General features: G+C 40.4%; 1 protein-coding gene and 1 pseudogene across 21 annotated transcripts in view; both read right to left on the bottom strand.

Annotated features, from left to right (window-relative positions):
• The window catches only part of LOC101029820 (protocadherin gamma-C4), a 186330-nt gene that overhangs the window by 43425 nt on the left and 119562 nt on the right, over window positions 1-23343 (bottom strand). The gene's annotated exons all lie outside the window — the stretch shown is intronic.
• On the bottom strand, window positions 1758-16848 carry LOC141580257 (kinetochore protein Spc25 pseudogene; annotated as a pseudogene).

The raw sequence follows: 23343 nt of genomic DNA, 5'->3' as shown, positions 1-23343 counted from the left end.
TGTTTAATTATCAAATATTATTCCCAGAGGGCTAGTAATATCAGAAAATCCTATTCAAGATGCTATTAAATTATTGCATATAAGGAAAAAATATATAAAATCCTAAAATCATCTAGCAGTCTTTTAATTCAATCTAATTTGTCTATTTGAACAGCATCCTAAGGTCAAATTATGGGATCATTTGAGGAAAAATGGAATAAAAACAGTTAACCAATAAATCAAACAAACATGTTTCAATTTAGTCAAGTGGGACATTCAAGGATTTGATGAAGAAGCTGAATGGTTTAGCCTTCATATTTATCTGAAGTTTACATGAATATTTTGCATACTTTGATTTGATAAGATGATCTGTGAATCTTTTTTTATTGTTTGCTTTTTGTTTGTTTGTTTGTTTGTTTTTGAGACAGTCTGTTGCCCAGGCTGGAGTGTAGTGGCGTGATCTCGCATCACTCCAGCCTCTGCCTCCACGGTTCAAGTAGTTCTTGTGCCTCAGCCTCCCAAGTAGCTGGGATTACAGGCATGCCACCACGTCCAGCTAATTTTTGTATTTTTGGTAGAGATGGGTTTTCACCATGCTGGCCGGGCTGGTCTCGAACTCCTGATCTCAGGTGATCAGCCTGCCTCAGCCTCCAAAGTGCTGGGATTACAGGCATGAGCCACCACACCCACTCTAAATCTTAAGAATAAGTTTTATATGACCTCTATTCTATCTACAGCATTTTTGCAATTACAAATAATACTGTAATAAATAACGTCGTATATATGTATTTTTGTAATTTTTGAGGTGTATATTTATGATAAATTCCTAATAATGTGATTGCTGGGTCATAGGACAAATGCATACATAGTTTTGTTAGAACAAGAAGAAATTATGTCATCAAAATATTTTGGAACTTATTTAGTTACTTCTTTCTTTCTTTTTTTTTTTTTTTTTGAGACGGAGTTTCGCTCTTGTTACCCAGGCTGGAGTGCAATGGCGCGATCTCGGCTCACCTCAACCTCCGCCTCCTGGGTTCAGGCAATTCTCCTGCCTCAGCCTCCGGAGTAGCTGGGATTACAGGCACGCACCACCATGCCCAGCTAATTTTTTGCACCTTTAGTAGAGACGGGGTTTCACCATGTTGACCAGGATGGTCTCGATCTCTTGACCTCGTGATCCACCCGCCTCGGCCTCCCAAAGTGCTGAGATTACAGGCTTGAGCCACCGCACCCGGCCAGTTACTTATTTATTTCTGAGATAGAGTTTCGCTCTTGTTGCCCAGGCTGGAGTGCAATGGTGTTATCTCGGCTCACCGCAACCTTTGCCTCCCAGGTTTAAGGGATTCTCCTGCCTCAGCCTCAGAGTAGCTGTGATTACAGGCATGGCCACCACACCCAGCTAATTTCGTATTTTTAGTAGAGACGGGGTTTCCCCATGTTGGTCAGGCTGGTCTTGAACACAGGACCTCTGGCAATCCACCGGCCTCAGCCTCCCAAAGTTCTGGGATTACAGGTGTGAGCCACTGCGCCCGGCTGTATTTTTTTACTTTTATTTTTATTTATGTATTTGTTTGGGGGGGCAGTCCTTTTAATTTTTTAATATTAAGAGTCCATATTAATATTAAGTGGTCTAAAAGCTTGGAGGCCACTGAGACACGGTGCCAACTGAACAAATTTCCATTCCCAGTACTAGCCATAAATTACCCATGCTTGACATTTAAAGAAAACTAGCAAATTAATTATCTTTCATTTTTAAAAGAACACATTTTACTTTATACTTTTCCCTAAGATTTTAATTAAAGTGCAGTAGTTCTCCCTTATCTGTGGGGGATGTTCCAAGACCATCAGTAGATGTCTGAAACCTCAGATAGTGTCAAATCCTATATAGACTGTTTTTTCCCCACATATAAATATCTATGATACAGCTTAATTTATGAATTAGGCACAGAAAGAGATTAACCACAATAACTAATAATAAAATAGAACAATTATAACAACATGCTGTAATAAAAGTTATATATATGAAATGTTTTTTCTCTCTCTCAAAATATCTCGTACTACACTCTACTCATTTAATATTTTTGGACCACAGTTGACTGGGGTAACTGAAACAATGAGTAACTGACAGTGTGGAAAACAAAACTGTAGATAAGGATGGACTACTGTGATTAAAAGGAGTAAACCACACAAAATGTTACAGAAGTACCAAAGAATTACAGGCAGACAACAGATAATGAGAATTCTTTTAAAAAGAGATACACAACAGAGAAGAAAAATAAACCGTTTTAATATACACTATTTGTACATTAATTATAAACCATGGCAGTAAAAGCTTTCCGAACATTGGCAAGAAAAGCTGAAAAATTGTTGGTCTTCCATATATTCTCTTGAAATTCTGCTAGGCACTTAAGACAAGGGGCACTATCTGACACTTCATAGTCCCTTGCTTCATTTAGATGCAGGGAAAACATAAATGGGATCTCAGGATTCTTAGGGTCAATATTAGTGAATATAAACCGCAATTTCTCACCATAAATTTTTCGAATTTCTAATCCAAGTCGATCTTTATACAAATCCGCAGATTTCTGCAGCCTTTTCAACCTCTCTGCATTCGCTTTCTTAGCAGTAGAAATAGTTTCCTTCTTCCCAGAATATTCTTCCTTAAGATCCTGGATATTTGCAGTCCATACTTCCAATTCTTGCTTTTTGTCTTTTACTTCAGCAATCAATTTTAACAAGTTATCCTTTTTTTCTTGAATGAGCTTATTTTGCCTGCGAATCTGATTTTGATGTTCCAGAAACACCTCAACCATTCTATCTTCTTCCTTTCATTTCACAGACAGCTTTTCTGCAAATGCTTTGAGGGAGTCCTTGTAGGTATCTATTAGTCCCGCCATTTGAAAGGAGGTGTCAGTACTTTTGAATTTATTCCAAAATTCATTTAGGTTTTTATCGAATAGTGCCAGTTCGTCCTCTACCATCATGTAAGACAATGCTTCGCAAGCAGGCCTGAGTCCCGTTGCCTTCCCCAACCAGATCGCCCCCACGGTAGCCAACAGCCGGGCTTCAGACTCAGCTCCTGCAGCCCCACCAACTTTCCGATTTCAAACCTAGTGCACTTCCTGCCACCCCTTTATTTATTTATTTTTGAGACGGATTCTCACCCTGTCGCCAGGCGGGAATGCAGTGGCGCCATCTTGGCTCACTGCAACCTCTGCCTCCTGGGTTCAAGCGATTCTCCTGCTTCAGCCTTCCTAGTGTTATTAAAGGTGGGTGCCACTATGCTCAGCTAATTTTTGTATTTTTAGTAGAGACGAGGTTTCACCATGTTGGCCAGGATGGTCTTGATCTCTTGACCTCATGATCCGCCTGCCTCAGCCTCCCAATGTGCTGGGATTACAGGCATGAGCCACTGTGCCTATTTTGTTTCATTTTTTGAGACAGGGTCTTTCTCTGTTGTCCAAGCTGGAGTGCAGTGGGGTGATCATGGCTCACTGAAGCCTCAACTTCAAAAGGCTCAAGCAATCCTCCTGCCTCAGCCTCCCGAGTAGCTAGGACTACAGACATGTGCCACCGTTTCTGGCTAATTTTTAAATTTTTGTAGAGAAAGGGTCTTGCTTTGTTGCCCAGAACTATCTCAAACTCTCAGGCTCAAGCAATCCTCCCACCTTGGCCTCCCAAAGTGCTGGGATTACAGGAGTGAGCCACTGCACCCAGCAAAAACAATAATTTTGGGAGGCCAAAAGCCTAAGGGAAAAAAAAAAGTTTACCCCATCTCCCATTTTAATGCCATTCTCTTCTAGTCTTAGATCACATTAGTACCTTCTTATTGTTTATCATATCACAAAGGTTAAACATGTCGGGAAACTACCTGTAAAAAATTTACTAAATTTGTCCACATGAAAATCTTCCATAAGACCTACATTCTCCTCAGAAAGAATGTGTTTCAATTTTGCCCCCATATTTTGCTATTACATTGCTATCTAACTTATTAGTTCTCACCAAATGGGTAGCCTTGTATGGCTATTTATTTATTTATGAGATGGAGTTTCCCTCTTCTTGCCCAGGCTGGAGTGCAATGGCATCATCTCGGCTTACCACAACCTTTGCCTCCCAGGTTTAAATAATCCTCCTGTCTCAGCCTTCCAAGTAGCTGGGATTATAGGCGCCTGCCACCACACCCAGCAATTTTTTTGTTTTTAGCAGTGACAGGGTTTCACCATGTTGGCCAGGCTGGTCTCAAACTTCTAACCTCAGGTGATCCATCCGCCTCAGCCTCCCAAAGTGCTAGGATTACAGGCATGAGCTACCATGCCTGGCCTATTTTTTTCTAAATGAAGTAATTCACTTCAACATATAACAGAGGAAGAAAGAATTGTGGCTTTCTGATTATTAAAATTTTCTGGCAGCCGGGTGTGGTGGCTCACAGATGCAATCCCAACACTTTGGGAGGCTGAGGTGGGCTGACTGCTTGAGCTCAGGAGTTTGAGACCAGCCTGGGCAACATGGTGAAACCTCATCTCTACAAAAAATATAAAAATCAGCCTGACATTGTGGCATGTGCCTATAGTTCTAGCTACTCGAGAGGCTAAGGTGGGGGGCCCTTGAGCCTGTGAGGTGGAGGTTGCAGTGAGCTGAGATTGTGCCACTCCAGCCTGGGCAACAAAGCCAGACCCTCTCTGAAAAAAAGTAAAAATCTTCTGGCACTATAGAAGTTTCGTACATGATAAAGATTCTATCTCAAATCACTGAGACAAAGATGAAGTTCTTAATAAATGGCATTGGGACAACTGGATAGCCATTTGGGAAAAAAGATACAATTAGATCTGTATCTCAGCACATACAAAAATAAACTCCAATTAGATCAGAGATCTAAATGTAGAAACCAAAGACCATACAAGTACTAGCACTGGAAGAAAACAGTGATGAATGTTTCTATAACCTAGGTGTGGGCAAAGGTTTCTAACTATTACTCAAAACCTAAATGCAATATAAGAAAACATTGATTCGGCCAGGTGCCGTGGCTCATGCCTGTAATCCCAGCACTTTGGGAGGCCAAGGTGGGTGGATCACTTGAGGTCAGGAGTTTGAGGCCAGCCTGGCCAACATGGTGAAACATTGTCTCTAATAAAATACAAAAATTAGCCAGGCATGGTGGCGTGCATCTGTAATCTCAGCTACTCAAGAAGCTGAGACAGGAGAATCACTTGAACTTGGGAAACAGAGGTTGCAGTGAGCTGAGATGGCGCCATTGTACTCCAGCCTGGGTGACAGAGTAAGACTCGGTCTCAAAAAAAAAAAAAAAAACCGATTTATTTCATTACACAAAAACAAAGGGGAAAAAATTGCATTGCAAAAAAAAAAAATATATATATATATATATATATATATATATACCAAAAGGCAAATGACAAGCTGTGAGAAAATATTTGCAGTCTATTTCTTGGATGAAGGGCTAATATCCCTAATACAAGGAGTTTTCAAAAAGTTCATAGAAAATGCATATTATGAAAAAAATGCATGGATTTCAAAATATGTCTTGCACTAAAATAAATCCATACTAACTTTTTATAACATGTCTGAATAGGATCTAGTTTGAGGCACTAAGAAGAATAAGATATCAGTTTGAAAAGAGTCCCTATAAGAGTAACATGAATTCTGCTAAAATGGAAACAAGAAGAGACATCACATTTATGATGAAGCTTGAGTGGAAGAATGGTGAAATCATTGGTGTTTTGTGAAAAGTTTATGGAGACAATGCCCCAGAGAAATCAGCAGCTTACAAATAACTAACTTGTTTTAAGAAGGGATGAGACAATGTTGAAGATGAAGCCCACAGCAAAAGACCATCTACATCAATTTAGGAGAGAAAAAAAAAAAAGAACTTATCTGTGCTCTAATGAAAGAAGACCTACAATTAACAGCAGAAACAATAGCCAACACTATGGATGTCTCAGTTGGTTCAGGTATACAGTTCTGAATGAAAAATTAAGGTTGAGGAAACTTTCCATTAGATGGATGCCAAAACCTTTACATCTAGATTAACTGCAAAAAATTAGCCAGGCATGGTGGCACATGCCTGTAGTCCCAGTTACTTGGTTGCCTGAGATGGGAAGATTGCTTGAGCCCACGAGGCCAAGGCCGCAGTGAGCCATGATGGTGCTCTGTTACTCCAGCCTGGTAACAGAGCAAGACTGGGTCTCAAAAAAATAAAAATAAAATAGATCAGCTGCAGTAAGACCAGAGCTTTCAACTGAAATTTTAAACAACTGTGATCAAGATCCTGAAGGGTTTCTTCAAAAGAACTGTAGCAGAAGATGAAACATGGCTTTACCAGTATGATCCTGAAGACAAGGCACAAGAGGCAGAAGTGGTTCAGTCAATGCAAAAGCAGACTGGTCAAGAGCAAATGTCACGGCAATGGTTTTTTGGGAAGCTCAAGGCTCTTGTTTGTTGACTTTCTGGAGGGCCAAAGAGTGATAAGATCTGTTTTTATGAGAGCGTTTTGAGAAAGTTACCAAAGTTTTAGCAGAAAAATGCCTGGGAAATCTTCCCCAGAGTCCTCCTTAACTATGACAATGCTCCTGCTCATTCTTCTCATCAAGCAAGGGCAATTTTGTGAGAGTTTTGTTGGGAAATCATTAGGCAACCAATGTATTCCTGATTTGGCTTTTTCTGACTTGTTTTTGTTTCCTAATCTTAAAAGTCTAAAGGGCACCTATTTTTTCTTCAGTAACCAATATAAAAAAGACTGCATTAACATGGTTAACTTCCCAGGACCCTCAATTGTTTAGGGATGAACTGAATGGCTGGTATCATTGCTTACAAAAGTGTCTTGAACTTGATGGCACTCATGTTGAAAATTAAAGTTTATATATTTATTTTTATCTCTTTTTTTTTTTTTTTTAAATTTTCTTTTTTTTTTTTTTTTTTTTTTTGAGAAGGAGTTTCGCTCTTGTTACCCAGGCTGGAGTGCAATGGCGCGATCTCGGCTCACCGCAACCTCCGTCTCCTGGGTTCAGGCAATTCTCCTGCCTCAGCCTCCCGAGTAGCTGGGATTGCAGGCATGCACCACCATGCCCAGCTAATTTTTTGTAATTTTAGTAGAGACGGGGTTTCATCATGTTGACCAGGATGGTCTCGATCTCTTGACCTTGTGATCCACCCGCCTCGGCCTCCCAAAGTGCTGGGATTACAGGCTTGAGCCACCGCGCCCGGCTATTTTTATCTCTTAATTCATTTTTTTATAAGCATTTAGAATCCCTTCAGAGACCCCCTAAGCTTTTTTACAAATTTAGGCTGAAACACTTAAAAAAAAAAACCTAATAGAAAAGTGAAAATAAGACATGAAGAGACAATACGAAAAAATATATAGGGTCATTTGTGGTGGTTCATGGCTATAATCCTAGCACTTTGGGAAGCTGAGATGGGAGGATCTCTTGAGGCCAGGAGTTCAAGACTAGCCTGGGGAACATAGTGAGACTCCCACATCTCTACAAAAAATAAAAAATTAGCTGGGCATGGTGGTGTCCATCTGTAGTCCTAGCTACTTGGGAGGCTAAGGTAGGAGGATTGCTTGAGCCCAGGAGTTTGAGGCTACAGTGAGCTATGACTGCACCACTGCAATTCGGCCTGGGCAACAGAGCAAGACTCTTGTCTCTAAAAAAACAACAAAAAAAAACATATAAACTGGCCCTTAAAAATACGAAAATCTATTTAATCTCATTCATAAGAGAAATTTTAATTAAAATTATTTGGAGGTATCTTTTTACCCATCAGATTGGCAACAATTAAAAAGCTTGACAGTATACTCTGCAGAGAAGACTGTAGTACAATGGACATTCTCATCTATTTGTAGGAATGCAAGATGGTACAACCTATACAAAGGGGAATATTTAACAATAGTTATATTTAACATTTATATTTAATAGTTATATCTAACAAAACTACACATGCCTTTACCCTATGATCCAGAAATCACAATATTAGGTATTTATTATGCATACACACCTCAAAAATTACAAATATATATATATATAGATATAGATATAGATATATATATATACAGGTTCTTCATTAGCATTTATTATAATTGCAAAAATATTGGAAACTACTTAAATGACATGTCAAAGATGGGTTAAACAGATTATAATATGTACACATAAAATGGAGTTGGGTTTTTTGTTTTGTTTTGTTTTGTTTTGTTTTTTGAGACAGAGTCTTACTCTGTTGCCCAGGCTGGAGTGCAGTAGTGCGATCTAGGCTCATTGCAATCTCCACCTCCTGGGTTCAAGCAATTCTCCTGCCTCACCTCCCAAGTAGCTGGGACTACAGGCATCTGCCACCACCCATGGCTAATTTTTGTATTTTTAGTAGAGACAGGGTTTCACCATGTTGGCCAGGCTGACCTTAAACTCCTGACCTCAGGTGATCTATCTGTCTCAGCCTCTCAAAGTGCTGGGATTATAGGCATGAACCACCACACCCAGCCTTACAATGAGTTTTATGAAGCTATTTAAAAAATGAAGATTTCTATAAATTTATATAGAACGATTTCCAGGATATATTATTAGTGCAAAAAGCAAAGTGAAAACTTTTCCTTTCAACCATGTGAAACCAGATATACTACTATAACAATTAGGAAATGGATCAAAACGTGTGAAAAAAGCTTTTAGACATTAGCTCAAAAGACAGTGCAGGATTCTAATCTGTGAGAGAAGAGAAGCAAATGAGGATATGAAAACTAGGATCTCCAGGTTTTTGCCTCGAGACAACTTTCAGACTGTGGGGCAGGAAAGGGGAAATTCAAGAATCACACCATGGTTTTGCTGATATTAGAGTTTGGGGAGATTGAGACAGCCAGAATTTATGGGACAGAGTACTGGAGAGAATGGAACTACACAAAGAGCTCCAGAAATACGAATATGGATCCCCAGGTTTTTGGCTAAATAATAATCTGAGCATGCACAGAGTGCACTGACACTCCTCTGCAGCTGGGCAAAGAACAACTGCCAGGGAGCTATTAGCTGACGAATTGTTGGTGGTCACATAGGCCTGGGAAATGTTTGAATTCCATTTAGCCATAATAAAGAGATGCTGCTGAACATTTAGATTAACCAAAAAAATCAGAATTAAGTGGTAGGTCTAAACTAGCCCAAGGCAAAAGTTACTATAGACCTGTCCTAACAAAGGTTAAAAAAGTAAAATAAATAAATTAAAAACAAAAACAAACAAACAAAAAAACAAGCCTTAAGGCCAGGTGTGGTGGCTCACGCTTGTATTCCAGCACTGCGGTAGGCCAAGGTAGGCAGATCACGAGGTCAGGGGTTCAAGACTAGCCTGGTCAACACTGTGAAACCCTGTTTCTACTAAAAATATAAAAATTAGCTGGGTGTGGTGGCTGGCTGTAATCCCAGTTACTTGGTAGGCTGAGGCAGAAGAATCGCTTGAACCCAGGAGGCAGAGATTGCAGTGAGCCGAGATCGCGCCACTGCACTCCAGCCTGGGCTAGACTCTGTCTCAAAAAAACAAAACAGCGGTGGCTCAAGCCTGTAATCCCAGCACTCTGGGAGGCCGAGGCGGGTGGATCACGAGGTCAAGAGAGCGAGACCATCCTGGTCAACATGGTGAAACCCCGTCTCTACTAAAAATACAAAAAATTAGCTGGGCATGGTGGCACGTGCCTGTAATCCCAGCTACTCAGGAGGCTGAGGCAGGAGAATTGCCCGAATCCAGGAGGCGGAGGTTGCGGTGAGCCGAGATCGCGCCATTGCACTCCAGCCTGGGCAACAAGAGTGAAACACTCCGTCTCAAAAAAACAAAACAAAACAAACAAACAAACAAAAAAACAAGCCTTGAAAAGATCAACCTGATCTGCAAAAAACATAATAGCTTTCCTAAACAAACTCGAATACTTCTTAAAGAAAGACAAAATCCAAACACTCAAAAGTATTACATTTACAATGTCTGCTGTCCAACAAAAACATTAATAGATATGCAAATAAGCAATAAACTGTGACCCCAAACCAGGAAGAAAATCATCACTAGAAATTACAGAGGTGACAAAATTAGCAGATAAGGACTTTGAAACCTCCATTACAAAAAAATTAAAGAAAAAAATCAAAAATTTAAAGAAAAAGATGAAGATACTGAGGAGAGAAATGAAAGAGTCAAATGAAACTTCTAGAAGTGAAAAATACAATATATGAAATGGAAACTTCACTGGATGGGATTAGCAATATAGTAAACACTGAAGAAGAAAAGATCACTGACCAACACTGTTACTAATTTGATCTAGTTCACAATTATAGGATACAACAACAACCACTAGTAGCAGAGTACAGTTTTCAGAGTTACACAGTTGTGTAAGCAGTACTCAGCAAGATAGATCATATCTGTGCCATAAAAGAAATGTTAATGGGCTGGGCACGGTGGCTCATGCCGGTAATCCCAGCACTTTGGGAGGTTGAGTTAAGTGGATCACCTGAGGCCAGGAGCTGGAGATCAGCCTGGTCCAACATGGTGAAACCCTGTCTCTACTAACAATACAAAAATTAGCCAGCTGTCGTGGCGTGTGCCTATAATCCCAGCTACTCTGGAGGCTGAGGCAGGAGAATCGCTTGAATCCAGGAGTTGGAGGTTGCAGTGAGCTGAGATTGCACCACTGTAATCCAGCCTGGGCAACAGAGCGAGACTCCATCTCAAAAAAAAAAAAAAGTAAAGAAAAGAAAACATATAATGTATATTTTTGGATCACAATACAATTAAATTAGAAATCAGTGACAAATATATCTTTGGGTAATATTTACAGATTTGGTGACTAAATAATACACTTCAGGCCAGGCACAGTGGCTCACACTTGTAATCCCTGACTTTTGGGAGACCGAGGCAGGTGGATCACCTGAGGTCAGGAGTTTGAGACCAGCCTGGCCAATGTGATGAAACCCTGCCTCTACTAAAAATAGAAAAAAGTTGGGCCCGGGTGCAGTGGCTCACGCCTGTAATCCCAGCACTTTGGGAGGCTGAGGCGGGCAGATCACCTGAGATTGGAAGACCAAGACCAGCCTGAACAACATGGAGAAACCTCATCTCTACTAAAATTAGATAATTAGGCGGGTGTGGTGACGCATGCCTGTAATCCCAGCTACTCGGGAAGCTGAGGCAGGAAAATTGCTTGAACCCTGGGAGGTAGAGGTTGCGGTGAGCCGAGATCATTCCATTGCACTCCAGCCTGGGCAACAAGAGCGAAACTCCATCTCCCCCCAAAATAAATAAATAAATAAAAATTAGCCCGGTATGGTGGCATTCACCTGTAATCCCAGCTACTCCAGAGGCTGAGGCAGGAGAATCACTTGAACCTGAGAGCCAGGATCATGTCACTGCACTCCAGCCTGGGCAACAAAAGTGAAACTCTGTCTCAAAAAAAAAAAAAAAAAAAGAAAGAAAGAAAGAAAAAAATGCATTTTAAGATAATCCATGCATCAAAGAAGAAATCACAAGGTGTATCAGAAAATACTTTGAATTAAATTATAATGGAAATATAACATTCAAAATATTATCATTGCAAACTACACATCTGACAAAGGACTGACATCCAGAATCTACAAGGAACTCAAACAAATCACCAAGAAAAACAAAACACAATCCCATTAAAAAGTGGGCAAAGGACATGAATAGACATTTCTCAAAAGCAGATATACAAATGGCCCACAACATATGAAAAAATGCTCAACATCACTAATCATCAGGGAAATGCAAATTAAAACCACAATAAGATACCACTTTGCTCCTGTAAAAATGGTTATTAAAAAGTCAAAAAATAAGAGATGTTGGCATGGATGTGGGGAAAAGAGAACACTTCTACACTGCCGGTGAGAATGTAAATTAGTACAACCTCTATGGAAAACAGTATAGAGATTCCTTAAAGAGCTAAAAGCAGATCTATCATTCAATCCAGCAAGGCCACTGCTGGGTATCTACCCAAAGGAAAAGAAGCAATTATATGAAAAAGACACTTGGACACATATGTTTATAGCAGCACAATTCACAATTGCAAAGATGTGAAACCAACCTAAGTGCCCATCGACTAATGAGTTGATAAAGAAAATGTGGGGGATATATATATGTATGTATACACTATGGAATACTACTCAGCCATGAAAAGGAATGAAATAGTGTCCTTTGCAGCAACTTGAATTAAACTGGAGCCATTACTTTAAGTGTGTGTATATATGTATACATACATACATATATTTCATGTGTATACACGTATACATACATATATACGTCATGTGTATATATGTATACATACATATACAATATGTATATGTACACACATATATATAATGTGTGTATATAAAGTTACAATAGTTTATTCATTCAACTGTTGGTGGATATACAGATATGTAACTGTGTTTACACATATGTAAACATATGTGTAACTATATATCTAACATCTAACACAGAGCCCAGAAGAAATCCACACATACATATGTACATGGCCAGATAACTTTTTATTAAGGTGCCAAGATTATTTAGTGGGGAAAGGATAGCCTTCTCAGCATAATTTTCCAAAGAGACAATTGGATATTCCTTCGGAAAAAATATGAATCTTCATTGTTACCTCACACCATACACCATATATAAACATCAATTCGAAAAGATTCATAGACCAAATTACAAACGGTAAAACTATAAAACTTCTAGAAGAAAATATAGAAGAAAATAATCATAAGTTTTTAGCAGGCAAAGAGTTTTTGAATAGGACGTAAGAAATACAAACTATAAAAGGAAAAAATAGATTGGGCCTTATCAAAATTACAGATTCTGCTCTTCAAAAGACACAACTAAGAAAGTGAAAAGACAAGTCACAGTCTGGGATAAAATATCCACAAAATATGTATGTGACAAAGAGCTTACATTAAGAATATATTTTAAAACTGCCATAGCTCAATTTTAAGAAGACATTCAACTCAGTTAAAAGATGAACAAAACATAGGAGCAAATACTTCAAGAAGATATACAAATAGACAATAAACACATGAAAAGATGCTCAGTATCTCTAGTCAACAGAGAAAAATAGTTGAAACCTCAATGAGATAGTATTACCCACTAGAATTGCTAAAATTTGAAAAATTGACATAGGAAGCACTGGTGAGAAAATGTAGCAAGTGGAACTCTTTATACATTGCTGATAAAAATGTAAAGTGATATTAGCACTTTGAAAAATAGTTTGGCAGCTCCTTATAAAGTTAAGCATATACTTCCCATTTCATATGACCCAAAGCAATTCTGTTTTTGGGTATTTATCCAAGAGAAATCTAAAAAATAATATGCCTACAAAAATACTTGCACATGGTTGTTCACATCACTTTGAATCAGAATAGCACCAAACTAGACACAACTCAAATGTCCACCAACAATTGACTAAATAAACAAATTGTGATATATCTGCACAATACAACACTGCTCAGTAATCAAATGGTACACACTGCTGATACACACAGCAGCATGAATGAATTTCAAGAACTTTTGAGCAAAAGAAGATGGAAACAAAAGAGTATATGTTATAGGATTCCATCCAGATGAAATTCTGGAAGAGGCAAAACTAATTTGTAGTGACAGGAAGCAGATCAGTTATTGCCTGGAGCTAGAGAACTAGTGAATTGATTGGAAAGGGGCATGAGGGAACTTTTGAAGGTTATAGAAATGTTCTACATTTTGATTGCATAGTGGTTACACAGATGTAAACATTTGTCAAAATTCATTGTACTGTATAATTTTAAAAAGTAAATTTTATGGTATGTAAATTATACTTCAATACAGCTGATAAGGCTGGATGTGGTGGCTCATGCTTGTAATCCCAGCCCTTTGGGAGGGTGAGGCAGAAGGACTACTTGAGGCCATGAGTTTGAGACCAACCTGAGCAACCTAGTGAGACCCCATCTCCACAAAAAAATAGAAAAAAATAGCTACCCATGGTGTACATGCCTGTAGTCCCAGCTGCTTGGAAGGCTGAGGTGGGAGGATCACTTAAGCCTAGGAGTTCAACGCTGCAGTGAGATCTGATCACACCACTGCACTCCAGCCTGAGTGACACAACAAGACCCTGTCTCAAAACCAAAACCAATAGCTGGGCATGGTGGTGCACACCTGTAATCTCAGGCTACTCGGGAGGCTGAGGCAAGAAAATTGCTCGGACCTGGGAGGTAGATGTTGCAGTAAGCCAGGTCACACCACTGTACTCCAGCCTGGGCGAGAGAGTGAGACTCTGTCTCCAAACAAACAAACAAAATAAAGCTGATAAGTTTTAAAAAGCAAAGTGTGAAGGAGTATGTATAAGCAGTCCTCACTTTGGACGGTTGTACAGACATTAAAAATTGCTAATGAAGAGCTGGGCGCGGTGGCTTACGCCTGTAATCCCAGCACTTTGGGAGGCCGAGGCAGGTGGATCACGAGGTCAAGAGATCGAGACCATCCTGGTCAACATGGTGAAACCCCGTCTCTACTAAAAATACAAAAAATTAGCTGGGCATGGTGGCGCGTGCCTGTAATCCCAGCTACTCAGGAGGCTGAGGCAGGAGAATTGCCTGAACCCAGGAGGCGGAGGTTGCGGTGAGCCGAGATCACGCCATTGTACTCCAGCCTGGGTAACAAGAGCAAAACTCTGTCTCAAAAAAAAAAAAAAAAAATTGCTGATGAAGGGGACCTCCTCTTTTGGCACTGGAGCCCCCCTCACGCTGTCTCTGTACCAGAGAGCTTCTTCTGTCTTCTCCCCTCCTTCTTGCTTATTAAACTCTCCACTCCTTAAAACCACTCCACGTGTGGCTCTGTCATTTTATCTAAATCAGCATGAAGACCAAGAACTTTGATGTTCCTCCACTCATTGGAGTAGTATCATTTTTGTGCATGGGCCAGGAAAGGAAATTCAATCAGACTCAGTCAAGGAAACTTATTTTAAACGGTTTTCGGCCTTTAATAATTAAGTAAGGTAGGCCATGCACTGTGGCTCATGCCTGTAATACCAGCATTTTGGGAGACCAAGCAGGTAGATCACCTGAAGTTAGGAGTTTGAGACCAGCCTAACATGGCGAAACCCTGTTTCTACTAAAAATACAAAAAATTAGCTGGGCGTGGTGGCATGTGCCAGTAATCTCAGTTACTCGGGAGGCTGAGACAGGAGAATCACTTGAACCCAGGAGGTGGAGGTTGCAATGAGCCGAGATGGTGCCACTGCACTCCAGCTTGGGCAGCAAACTCTATCTCAAAATAGTAATAATAATAATAACAATAATAATTAAGTAAGGTATACCACTGTGAACAAAATTTGGAGCCTGCTCATTTTTCTCTGCCTGGTTCCTGTAAAATTTGGAGACTATCTGTAAGTACTCTTAACTTACGGCAATGCAGTAGTTTGCCTCAGTACAGTAAGAAACCATTTTTCTTTGTCAACAGAACACAAGTGGCAAAACTGATTATTTTACCAAGGCTTTAACCGAAAGAGTATGTTTCCCTTTGAGGAATCAAGCTTGATATGCAGAGCCAATAAAAGCCCCTTGGAGAGAACTAGCCTCATACCTTGTCTACACAGTCCCTGCACAGTGTTCCTAACCTGTAGTCAGTAAAGAATGTTACTTTCTAACAGGTCTGGAAGCTTCGAGTTTATCTTGGGACCTCAAGAGGAGAGGATGACTCAACTTACAGGTATTAGAGGATACAAACCCATGGCTGGGCTTGGCTTTAAAAAAAAGTGGTATCTGAAATTCCTTGTGGAAGAGTTTCATCAAAGCCAATCCAAAAGGTCTATGTAGAAACAACCATTCTTGCTGCACTTCATGCAAGTAATCAGGCCAAGTATAAGACTAAAGTTCATTCATAATTAGTTTTTACCAAAAATGAGGACTGCAGAGAAAAATTTTGTTCCAAAGCTTATCATACATGTGTCATTAAATCCTAGTCTCATTAATTGTTTTTAAGCTTTTTACCTGCATTTTAGACTAACCCTGCTTATTCCTGTGAATTAAGTGGTGATCTTCTGCAGTTTGGAAAAAAAAAATAAAAAGGATGGGTAACATAAAAAGGTGAATCAATATGCTAGTTCTGGGCAATTATCTTGCAAATTCTGCCAGGTAATGAAAGTAAGTAAGGTGTTCATAATCCGGAGGTTTCTTTGTTTGGGAAAATAAAACCGAGGAACTTTATATACCCCCAAAGGGGAATTCTATATGTTGGCAAGTAAAATTTTAGGTGGAAATTACCTACCACACCACACTTGTGGAAACTGCTGTCCTCATTCTACTATTTGCGGTAGGGTTATACATGGTAGCACCTTCTAACTGAAATATTGGACCGAGTTTCCATTGCTGTGGTATTTTGCTTAAGTAGTATCCTTATAGCAGGGATAATAGTTACTGACAAAAAGGAAGCATTAAAGTTTTAATATCACTGAGTCAGCTAGGACTTTTTATTGGGTTTAGTAATGAAGTTTTATTTATTTATTTAATTTTATTTTGAGATGGAGTCTTGCTTTGTTGCCCAGGCTGGAGTGCAGTGGCACAATCTCAGTTCACCTCCCGGGTTCAAGAGATTCTCCTGCCTCAGCCTCCGTAGTAGCTGGCACTACAGGATACAGGCACATGCCACCAGGTCCAGCTAATGTTTTTTGTTGTTGTTTGTTTGTTTGTGCTGAGACAGAGTCTAGCTCTGTTGTCCAGGCTGGAGTGCAGTGGCACGATCTTGGCTCACTGCAACCTCCGCCTCTTGGGTTCAAGCAATTCTCTACTCAGGAGGCTGATGAGTAGCTGGGATTACAGGCTCCTGCCATCACCCCCAGCTAATTTCTGTATATATATATATATATATATATATATATATATATATATATATATATATATATAAAATTTTTTTTAGTAGAGACAGGGTTTCACTGTGTTGGCCATGCTGGTCTATAACTCCTGACCTCATGATCCGCCCACCTCAGCCTCCCAGAGTGCTGGGATTACAAATGTGAGCCACTGCGCACGTGGCCAGTTTTTTGTATTTTTAGTAGAGCCGGAGTTTCACCATGTTAGGCGGTATGGTTTTGATCTCCTGACCTCATGATTGCCCGCCTCGGCCTCCCAAAGTGCTGGGATTACAGGCGCGAGCCACCCACCACGCCTGGCTAGTTTCAGCTTTAATGGAAACATGCTGTTTTTGGATTAACATCTCTAGTAGAGTAAAATCTACAGGTACTTAAAAATCAAATTAAAATTATTGACAGGCTCAGGGAAAATGCCAGCTTCAGCCTTGAGTGGCTACAATTCTTTTTTTAATAAATTTCAGTCTTCTTTATGGAATTGGTTAACCCCTTTATTAAGCACTCTGTTACTTATATGTCTTGTATTGATATTTGGACCCTGTATACTCAATACTATAACCTGAATTGTTTATTCTCACCTAGAAGCAATCCAACTCCAAAAATGGTGCGGTAGCCTGAACCACACATGGACACCCATTTTTCTGAGGACGCTTAGATCGACCCCAGGAGGAGCTCTAGGTGCTGTTCCCCCATTTGCTGCCCCTTTTCAGCATGAAGTAGCCAGAAAAAGTCATTGCCCAAAACTCCCTAATAGTCATTAGTGTGATATTGCCAGAGGGAAGAATGTGGTAGAAGTTATTAAGAAATTATTTTAGGCAGATAGGAAATGGAGTCCTTGGGAAGTTTTCACTTTTAAAAACATCTCCGGAAAGGTTTCTTGTAAAGCCTCAGCTCTTAGAGCCAGGCAGACAACCTTTGATATGCAAATGCAGGCCATTAGAAACTGGATCCATTCAACATGGGGATTCCCCCAGCCTTCTTGCCCTTGCCCACATGTTCCTGGCAACATGGCCGCCCATATATCTCTGCATGTGTAGAACATCCTTGCGCCCTACATTTGCATATTAAAAGGCTAGTGTGGGAGGGCCAGCATTTTCTCAAGCTACGTGAATCACATCTGTTCAGACCGATCTCCTGAGCCCTATGCAAATAAGACATCACCTCCTCCAGCTGGTATCCAAGGTAGGTGGGGACCTCTTTGAGCTTTGGAGCCACGCTCCCTCGGTCTCTGTACTAGGGAGCTCCTTCCTTCTGTCTTCTCCCTTTCTTCTTGCCTATTAAACTCATCCCTCCTTAAAACTACACACACACACACACACACACACACACACACATACACACACACACACTGCTAATGTAAGATGAAACTATGTAAAGTGATCTTAATAATCAATGGGAAAAAATGATTGTTCTCTGACCTTCAAAATTTTTTGTCAAAACATAAAAACTCTCTTACTATTGATTGTAAATTTATAGGAAAATAAAAATATAATAAAACTAATATTTATTTATTTATTTTTGAGATGGAAGTGTCACTCTTGTTGCCCAGGCTGGAGTGCAAAGGTATGATCTCGGCTCACTGCAATCTCCGCCTCCAGGGTTCAAGTGATTCTCCTGCCTCAGCCTCCTGAGTAGCTGGGATTACAGGCATGCACCATCATACTCGGCTAATTTTGTATTTTTAGTAGAGATGAGGTTTCTCCATGTTGGTCAGGCTGGTCTGAAACTCCTGACCTCGGGTAATTCTCCTGCCTCAGCCTCCCAAAGTGCCGGGATTACAGGCATGAGACACCATGCCTGGCCTAAAACTACTATTTATTTACTACAGTGTAATTTAAAGCATTACAACCATGCAGAATTATTTCCTTGTAAAAAATATATCAAGATGCATTTGGCCTCTTTTCATCCTATAATTTATAACATGGAATAAGCACCTTTTCTTCATCTTGACAAACTGCCATATTCCTTTCTAAGTTTGGATCAACTTCCAACATTTTATTTATTCTTGGAGGTTTCAATGTTGTGAATTATCTGAGAGTTCATTTAAAGTGAGTTTTTGCTAGCATTACTTTCTTTGGGACATCTTCATCCTTTTCATCACATCTACTTTTCTCATTCATGTCAATAAGTTTACCTTCACTATGCGCCTCTGGCTGCCCATCTAGAGATTCCTGAAAGTAGCAGTGTAAACATTCCCATGGCCAGCCCTTTCTTCTATAACTCCATTTATGTTCAATTCAAATTTCACTGAAAACATTATCACTTTTGTTTCTTTGGTGCACTTTTATCTTTGTTGGCCGATTCTTGATACATTTTTGTAAAATGTTATGTGGGTTTATCACTGGGAGGCAACACAACTATATGCTTTGCTGTCTGTGCATGAACTAAATAATAGGCACACAGTGACTAATCACTGACATACTTTGAAAGAAGTCATGTGATTTTGCTCATTTGTTATATTCTTTTCCTTTTTTCTTTTTATTTTTTGAGACAGAGTTTTGCTCTTGTTGCCTCAGCTGGAGTGCAATGGCACAATCTCAGCTCACCACAGCCTCTGCCTCCCATGTTCAAGCAATTCTCCTGCCTCAGCCTCCCAAGTAGCTGGGATTATAGACATGCGCCACCATGCCCAGCCAATTTTGTATTTTTAGTAGAGAAGGGGTTTCTCCATGCTGCTCAGGCTGGTCTCAAACTCCTGACCTCAGGTGATCTGCCCACCTCAGTCTTCCAAAGTGCTGGGATTACAGGCATGAGCCACTGTGCCCAGCCTTATCTGTTATTTTCAAAGTGATCTGTGGACTGAAGGGCTAGCAACCAAGTTTGTCCTTTATGCAACTACTCAAAGTTAATATGCCGTGGTAACTAAAATTTGAATTATTTTTAGGAGACTCATGTTATTTAAGCTGTAGTAAGAAATATTTTTATATTTAAACTGTTTAAAGCCAGGACTATCTGCATAGTATGTTACCTTTTGTGTAAGAAAGAAGAGGACATAAGAATATATAAATACATGTAGGTTTTGTTTTTTTGTTTTGCAAAAAGAAACACAGGGAGAATAAACCACAAACGAATGAAATCGATTATCTACAGAGTGTGGTGTGAATGAGGCGGAAGGTGAAGAGGAAGAGTGACAGTTTTCTGAGTACACTATTTTTTTTAATAGTTTTGACTTTATGTTAATGCTTTACATATCCAAAAAAGAATACTAGACTAAGTGTGGTGGCTTATGCCTGTAATCCCAGCACTTCGGGAGGCTAAGGCAGGAGGATCACTTGAGCCCAGGAGTTCAGGACCAGCCTGGGGCAACACAGTGAGACCCCATCTCTAAAAAAAAAGAAAATTAGAAAATTAGGCCGGCATGGTGGTGTGCACTTGTAACCCCAGCTATTTAGGAAGCTGAGGTGGGAGGATCGCTTAAGTGCAGGAGGTTGAGGCTGCTGTGAGCTGTGACTGTAACACTGCACTCCAGCCTGGGTGACATAGCAAGACCCTGTCTCAAAAACAAAACAAAACAAAACAAATCAACAGAAAGTATACTAATCAATCGGAGTGTGGCAAAACTCTAAAACTGCACATAATAGAAACACACTTTAATGAATCACATAACTATACTACAACTAACTTTTCAAGACAGTACTTTGACAATATACCCTCAGTTTAAAGACAACCAATTGTAAGCAAATCTTGCCCTCTATTGGTTTGTTTTTCTCACTGATGTTGTTATTACAATTCTGAAACTACTTTCTGTGTATTTTAGGATGGAGCAAATGAGTAAATATATATAGCATTGGGAGCCAGGATTCTTACTGTTGGAAAATAAAAATACAAAGATGGACTCGCAGCGAGCACGGGCAGCAGCCGGGTGCAAAATTGAGAGCGGTCCCTAGTCTAAGCTTTTCCGTTGCCCTCCGGCACCACCAGTACCATGGACTTCACCCTGCTGCGGCCCCTCGGCGACATGGTGCAGCTGCCACTCGACTGGCTGGGTTCAGAGAACATTCCACATGTACTTTGAAAAATATGTATTCTGCTGTTGGGTGAACTCATCTGTGTATGTCTGATTCTCCAACCTTCCCGTGGAGCCACACCACCTACTGTCTTGGCACTTCATGAGTCCAGTGCTGTTTCCTGAGAGGATCTGGTTGGTAGACCATGACCTTGATTCCTGCCTCTAAGCCTAGCTTTATTCTCAGCAGTCACCAACTTTTTGGTACTAGAACAGTGCTTTTTCTAGGACACTCATAAGTGGATGCTGAAATCACAACCTGGCCATTTGGACATTCAACTAATGCTTTATGCCGCAGAATCCCTGGAACTCACCAACCGGTGCCGGAACTCACCAGAGCTCAGGAGAAGGCCATGTGAAGACACCACCCAGAAGGCCACCACGTGGGACAGAGGCAGAGACTGGTGCGATGCCACCATAGCCAAGCATTGCCGGCAGTGACCAGAAGCTAGAGGTGGTACGGAAGGATCTTCCTTAGGACTTTCAGAGGCAATGTGGCCCTGCTGACAACTTGATTTTGGACTTCTGGCCTCTAGAACTATGAGACCAAACATGTCTGTTGCATTAAAAAGAAAAATACAGAGATGGAAGGGGGAAGGCTAGGAAGAACCAGAACTGGAGGTATCAACATGAACTTATGATTATGAGGAAGTGTGTGTACAATAGAGATCTGGGTGTGTTTGTGTGTGTTTTTCCTAGGTCTGTCTGCTGACAAGGCCTAGAAACAGTGATAGCCCATCAGCAGTGAGCATACCTCACACCCAGATCTTAGTTTCTAAATACTATTCCCTACCAAAAAGAAGCAAGGCTTTTGGACAAATGGTTCATCTCAGAACCAGAGCAAGGAAAGTATGAGTCTCTAGTATCTTCTTTTATTAGAAAGTAAGAAAGGGTTCAAGAAAATGAGAGAGGTATGGCAGGAGGACACAAGAACCAGCTCGAAGAGGTTCTTTTTGGTAACATCTGCAACAACTTGAGGTCAAAATTAAAAATGGCAGTAATGGAATATAACTCATTGCAAAAAAACATATGAGCCATACATAAATAAATGAGAAAAGAAAGTTCTTTCTTACTGCAAAATGCCAACTACTAAAAGTAGAATAAATGATCACAAATGGAGTTAGAAAATCATCTCCCCTGAGTGTGGGCTAGACAAAGTGATTTTGCTTCTAACGAACAAACTACAGCAAAAATGATAGTATGTCACTTTCTTGGTCTTTCTCTCTTTTCCTCCCTCCCTCTGTCCCTCTGTCCCTCTCTCCTTCCCTTCCTCCCTTCCTTCCTTCCTCTCTCTCTTCCTCCCTCCCTTCTCCTTCCTTCCTTTCTTTCTTGACAGGTCTCCTTCTGTGGCCTAGGTTGGAGTGCAGTGGTGTGATCTTGGCTCACTGTAACCTCCACCTCCTGGGTTCAAGCAATTCTCTGGCCTCAGCCTCCTGAGTAGCTGGGCTACAGGCATGCACCACTACACCGCCTAATTTTTGTATTTCTAGTAGAAACAGGGTTTTTGTCATGTTGCCCAGGCTGGTCTTGAACTCCTGGGCTCAAGCAATCCATGTGCCCTGGCCTCCCAAAGTGCTGGGATTACAGGCGTGAGCCACTATGTCCAGCCTGGTATGTCACTTTCAAAATTCGTTTTATAAAAGATTGTGGCTTTCAGCACATTTGCCCTCTGGCACTCCCCTTTACTTGCTCTAACAGAAGCTGGTTGCTCTATGGAGTTCCACATGGCAAGGAACTGATGTAGACCTCCAGCCCACAACCAGCAAGAAATGGGAACCCTTATTCTAACAATCCACAAGAGACTTAATTTTGCCATTAACTATGTGAGCGAGATTAGAAGCTACTGTTTCTTTAGATAAGACAACAGCCCTAGGTGATACTTTAATTGATGCCTTGTAAGACTTTGAGGCAGAGGCACCCAGCAAAGCTACACCAGTCCTGATCCATAAAAATTTATGAGACGATAAACGCTTCTTTTAAGCCACTAAGTTTTGGGATAATTTGTTACACAGCAATGGCTAACTAATCGACTACCAAAAAATGTCTAGTTTAAATATAATCATGAGGGCCAGGCACAGTGGCTCCCACCTATAATCCCAGCACTTTGGGAGGCTGAGGCAGGCTGATCATCTGAGGTCAGGAGTTCAAGACCATGCTGGCCAATATGGCGAAAACACTGTCTCTACTAAAAGTACAAAAATTAGCTGGATGTGGTGGTGGGCATCTGTAATCCCAGCTACTCAGGAGGCTGAGGCAGGAGAATCGCTTGAACCCGGGAAGTGGAGGTTGCAGTGAGCCAAGATTGTGCCACTGCACTCCATCTTGGGTGACAAGAGATAGACTCCATCTCAAAAAAAAAAAATGTGTGTGTATATACCCACACCCACACCCACACACACATGCTTGTGTTATATATATATATATACACACATATATATATAATATATATATACACACATATATATATAATATATATATATACACACATATATATATAATA

This window comes from Saimiri boliviensis, chromosome 1 (genome assembly GCF_048565385.1).
Source record: "Saimiri boliviensis isolate mSaiBol1 chromosome 1, mSaiBol1.pri, whole genome shotgun sequence".
NCBI classification, from domain to species: domain Eukaryota; kingdom Metazoa; phylum Chordata; class Mammalia; order Primates; family Cebidae; genus Saimiri; species Saimiri boliviensis.
Note: the sequence above shows the minus strand (reverse complement) of the source record. Positions and strands in the feature narration are given on the sequence as shown.